A 6000-nucleotide genomic window follows, 5' to 3' on the forward strand; every position below is an offset into this window, starting at 1 on the left:
CTTCGGCCCACACTGCATGCCCCAGTCAGACTGGGGTTCTTTTCAAGTGTACAGATGTAGTAAAAACTCCGTGTGCACCTACAGCATGGGTGGCTCCCTGGAACCCACCGGCGGTACATAGAAATATCCCATTGCATTGCCCAACACAGCTGAGGTAGTAATGTCGTGCTTAATGCAGGTGGGCTAAAAATTTATTTGATTACACTGTAGGCGAGGGCCCACAAAAATTGCTGCATCAACAGTACTAATGTACCTGAAAAAAATTGGCCATGGCCAACCAAGAGGGCAGGTGAAACCCATTAATCGCTTTGGTTAATGTGGCTTAAGTGGTAACTAGGCCTGGAGGCAGCCCAGTTTAACGAAAAATTGGTTCAAGTTAAAGTTCCAACGCTTTTCAGAGCATTGAAACATCTAAAAATTGTTTAGAAAAATTATGAGTGAGCCTTGTGGCCCTAAGAAAAATTGCCCGTTCAGCGTGATTACGTGAGGTTTCAGGAGGAGGAGCAGGAGGAGGAGGAGGAATATTAGACACAGATTGATGAAGCAGAAATGTCCCCGTTTTGGATGGTGAGAGAGAACGTAGCTTCCATCCGCGGGTGCAGCCTACGTATTGCTTACGTATCGCTGCTGTCCGCTGGTGGAGAAGAGAAGTCTGGGGAAATCCAGGCTTTGTTCATCTTGATGAGTGTAAGCCTCTCGGCACTGTCGGTTGACAGGCGGGTACGCTTATCTGTGATGATTCCCCCAGGCGCACTAAACACCCTCTCCGACAAGACGCTAGCCGCAGGACAAGCAAGCACCTCCAGGGCATACAGCGCTAGTTCAGGCCACGTGTCCAGCTTCGACACCCAGTAGTTGTAGGGGGCAGAGGCGTCACCGAGGATGGTCGTGCGATCGGCTACGTACTCCCTCACCATCCTTTTACAGTGCTCCCGCCGACTCAGCCTTGACTGGGGAGCGGTGACACAGTCTTGCTGGGGAGCCATAAAGCTGGCCAGGCCCTTAAAGACTGTTGCACTGTCTGGGCTGTACATGCTGCTCGATCTACGCACCTCCCCTGCTACATGGCCCTCGGAACTGCGCCTTCTGCCACTAGCGCTGTCGGATGGGAATTTTACCATCAGCTTGTCCGCCCGGGTCCTGTGGTATAGCAACACTCTCGAACCCCTTTCCTCTTCGGGAATGAGACTGGGAAGGTTCTCCTTATAGCGTGGGTTGAGCAGTGTGTACACCCAGTAATCCGTAGTGGCCAGAATGCGTTGAATGCGAGGGTCACGAGAAAGGCATCCTAACATGAAGTCAGCCATGTGTGCCAGGGTACCTGTACGCAACACATGGCTGTCCGCACTAGGAAGATCACTTTCAGGATCCTCCTCCTCCTCCTCCTCCTCCTCCTCCTCAGGCCATACACGCTGAAATGATGAAAGCCCAGCAGCATGTGTACCGTCAGCAGTGGGCCAAGCTGTCTCTTCCCCCTCCTCCTCATCCTCCTCATCCTCCTCCTCCTCCTCCTGAACGCGCTGAGATATAGACAGGAGGGTGCTCTGACTATCCAGCGACATACTGTCTTCCCTCGGCTATGTTTCCGAGCGCAAAGCGGCTGCCTTTATGGTTTGCAGGGAACTTCTCAAGATGCATAGCAGAGGAATGGTGATGCCAATGATTGCAGCATCGCCGCTCACCACCTGGGTAGACTGCTCAAAGTTTCGAAGGACCTGGCAGATGTCTGCCAACCAGGCCCACTCTTCTGAAAAGAATTGAGGAGGCTGACTCCCACTGCGCCGCCCATGTTGGAGTTGGTATTCCACTATAGCTCTACGCTGCTCATAGAGCCTAGCCAACATGTGGAGCGTAGAGTTCCACCGTGTGGGCACGTCGCACAGCAGTCGGTGCACTGGCAGATTAAACCGATGTTGCAGGGTGCGCAGGGTGGCAGCGTCCGTATGGGACTTGCGGAAATGTGCGCAGAGCCGGCGCACCTTTACGAGCAGGTCTGACAAGCGTGGGTAGCTTTTCAGAAAGCGCTGAACCACCAAATTAAAGACGTGGGCCAGGCATGGCACGTGCGTGAGGCTGCCGAGCTGCAGAGCCGCCACCAGGTTACGGCCGTTGTCACACACGACCAACGGTCGGTCTGCTCTGTCTGACCCTGCAGCAGTTCGTGGGCAGTGTGCCTCCTATCTCCTAAGCTGAGTAGTTTCAGCACGGCCTGCTGACGCTTGCCCACCGCTGTGCTGCCACGCCGCGCGACACCGACTGCTGGCGACGTCCTGCTGCTGCTGACACATCTAGATTGCGAGACAGAGGTTGAGGAGGAGGAGGAGGAGGGTGCTTTAGTGGAAGAAGCATACACCGCCGAACATACCACCACCGAGCTGGGGCCCGCAATTCTGGGGGTGGGTAGTACGTGAGCGGTCCCAGGCTCTGACTCTGTCCCAGCCTCCACTAAATTCACCCAATGTGCCGTCAGGGAGATGTAGTGGCCCTGCCCGCCTGTGCTTGTCCACGTGTCCGTAGTTAAGTGGACCTTGCCACTAACCGCATTGGTGAGGGCGCGTACAATGTTGCGGGAGACGTGGTCGTGCAGGGCTGGGACGGCACATCGGGAAAAGTAGTGGCGACTGGGAACTGAGTAGCGCGGGGCCGCCGCCGCCATCATAGCTTTGAAGGACTCCGTTTCCACAACCCTATACGGCAGCATCTCAAGGCTGATAAATTTGGCTATGTGGACGGTTAATGATTGAGCGTGCGGGTGCGTGGCGGCGTACTTGCGCTTGCGCTCCAACAGTTGCGCTAGCGACGGCTGGACGGTGCGGTGCGAGACATTGCTGGATTGGGCCGAGGACAGCGGAGGTGAGGGTGTGGGTGCAGGCCATGAGACGGTCGTGCCTGTGTCCTGAGAGGGGGGTTGTATATCAGTGGCAGGTTGGGGCACAGTGGGAGAGGCAGCGGTGCAAACCGGAGGCGGTGAACGGCCTTCGTCCCACCTTGTGGGGTGCTTGGCCATCATATGTCTGCGCATGCTGGTGGTGGTGAGGCTGTTGGTGGTGGCTCCCCGGCTAATCTTGGCGCGACAAAGGTTGCACACCACTGTTCGTCGGTCGTCAGGCGTCTCTGTGAAAAACTGCCAGACCTTAGAGCACCTTGGCCTCTGCATGGTGGCATGGCGCGAGGGGGCGCTTTGGGAAACACTTGGTGGATTATTCGGTCTGGCCCTGCCTCTACCCCTGGCCACCGCACTGCCTCTTGCAACCTGCCCTGCTGCTGCCCATGCCTCCCCCTCTGAAGACCTGTCCTGTGTAGGCGTTGCACACCAGGTGGGATCAGTCACCTCATCGTCCTGCTGCTCTTCCTCCGAATCCTCTGTGAGCTGCTCCCTCGGACTTACTGCCCTTACTACTACCTCACTGCAAGACAACTGTGTCTCATCGTCATCGTCCTCCTCACCCACTGAAAGGTCTTGAGACAGTTGCCGGAAGTCCCCAGCCTCATCCTCCGGACCCCGGGAACTTTCCAATGGTTGGGCATCAGTGACGATAAACTCCTCTGGTGGTAGAGGAACCACTGCTGCCCAATCTGAGCAGGGGCCCGAGAAAAGTTCCTGGGAGTGTTCCCGCTCCTGAGCATGTGTCATTGTAGTGGAGTGAGGAGGCTGGGAGGAAGGAGGAGCAGCAGACAGAGGATTCGGATTTGCAGCACTGGACGGCGCAGAACTCTGGGTGGATGATAGCTTGCTCGAAGCACTTTCTGCCATCCAGGACAGGACCTGCTCACACTGCTCATTTTCTAATAAAGGTCTCCCGCGTGGACCCATTAATTGGGCGATGAATGTGGGGACGCCAGAAACGTGCCTCTCTCCTAATCGCGCAGCAGTCGGCTGCGATACACCTGGATCAGGAGCTCGGCCTGTGCCCACACCCTCACTTGGCCCTCCGCGTCCTCGGCCGCGTCCACGTCCTCTAGGCCTACCCCTACCCCTCAGCATGCTGTATTGCCAGTGATTTGATTTCCCAGGCAGGAAATAAATTGGCGCAAGCCTGCACGCCAAATATAATTTTTTCGCTTTTTTGCAGAGGGAAGGCCCCACTGCGGATATTCAATGAACAATATGTTTAATAACTGTGGTGTGGCCCTGAAAAAGTGTCACACAACTTTAGTGTAGCAGAGTTATTAACTCTGGCAGAGCAGGTATTTGCCAGTCAGGAAAGACAATGGCGCAAGCCTGCAGTAAACCGTAGCTGGTTGCGTTTGATTTTTGTACGTTCTCCACGCAGCACACACGTACACGGAGACCTTAGGACTGACACAGGCAGGCCAAATATAATTTTTTCGCTTTTTTGCAAAGGGAAGGCCCCACTGCGGATATTCAATGAACAATACGTTTAATAACTGTGGTGTGGCCCTGAAAAAGTGTCACACAACTTTAGTGTAGCAGAGTTATTAACTCTGGCAGAGCAGGTATTTGCCAGTCAGGAAAGACAATGGCGCAAGCCTGCAGTAAACCGTAGCTGGTTGCGTTTGATTTTTGTACGTTCTCCACGCAGCACACACGTACACGGAGACCTTAGGACTGACACAGACAGGCCATATATAATTTTTTCGCTTTTTTGCAAAGGGAAGGCCCCACTGCGGATATTCAATGAACAATAACTGTGTTGTGGCCCTGCCTACACAATTCTGTCCCTGTAGTATCAATGGAGGGTACAATGCTCTGCACAGACGATTTTTTGAAAAAAAAAAAAAATGCAACACTGCTAACAGCAGCCAGCACAGTACTGCACACGGTTAAATTTGGCCCTAGAAAGGACCGTTAAGGTTCTTGAAGGCTACACTCACTCCTAACACTCTCCCTGCCTAAGCACTACTTCTGTCCCTAATACCGGGTGCAATGCTCTGCACTGCCGATTTTGAGAAAAAAAAAAAAATTTCCACTGCTAACAGCAGCCTGCACACACGTAGATGTGGCCCTAAGAAGGACCGTTGGGGTTCTTGAAGCCTACACTCACTACAAACACTCTCCCTACAGCAACTCCAATAGAACAGCACTTTCCCTCACTAACTCACACGGCATCTGAGCCGAGCCGCGGGAGGGGCCGACTTTTATACTCGGATGACATCTGATCGCCCCAGCCACTCACAGCAGGGGGGTGGTATAGGGCTTGAACGTCACAGGGGGAAGTTGTAATGCCTTCCCTGTCTTTCAATTGGCCAGAAAAGCGCGCTAACGTCTCAGAGAGGAAACTGAAAGTAACCAGAACACCGCGTGGTACTCGTTACGAGTAACGAGCATCCCGAACACCCTAATATTCGCACGAATATCAAGCTCGGACGAGTACGTTCGCTCATCTCTAGTAGTAATGTCAGAATCAAAGGACTTCCAGAATCCTGGGCGGCGGAGGCACTTCCAAACGTGGCCAGAGAACTCTTTTCGAGCTTGTTAGGCTCTGACAGAGCGAGAAATATATCTATCGAAAGAATTCATAGAACATTGAGACCGCCTTCGGCGCCTTCAGACCCCCCAAGAGATGTGATATGCAAGCTTCTGGCATTCCCGGATGCTCAAGCAATTTTAGACGCTGCTAGAAACAAGAAAAACCTACAGTACGAGGGCTCGCATATCCAGTTCTTCCAAGATTTGGCCCCATCAACCCTAGCCAAATGCATAATGCTTAAACCTCTACTGGAAGCCCTAAGAACTAGGGACATTAAATACTCTAGGCTGTTCCCGTTTGGCTTAGGCTTCTCCTTCAAAGGGAAAAGGTTTACCATCCGCTCCCCAGAAGATCTGCAAAAGTGCTGGCAACAAATCGAGATAGATCCGATTGACCTCCCTTGTTGGCTTCCCCTACCTGAACTCCCCAAGCTCCCCCTGCTAATCCAACCAGAAGGTTGGCAACAAGCAGGCCATTCCAAATCCCCTAGGGGAAAAAAGAAAAAGAACAGAGAAGAGATGATCGAGGAGGACACTTGAAAAAAAAAGACCTGACTCCTATGGCCTAT

The sequence above is a fragment of the Eleutherodactylus coqui genome, chromosome 6, assembly GCF_035609145.1.
Source record: "Eleutherodactylus coqui strain aEleCoq1 chromosome 6, aEleCoq1.hap1, whole genome shotgun sequence".
In the NCBI taxonomy this organism is placed as follows: domain Eukaryota; kingdom Metazoa; phylum Chordata; class Amphibia; order Anura; family Eleutherodactylidae; genus Eleutherodactylus; species Eleutherodactylus coqui.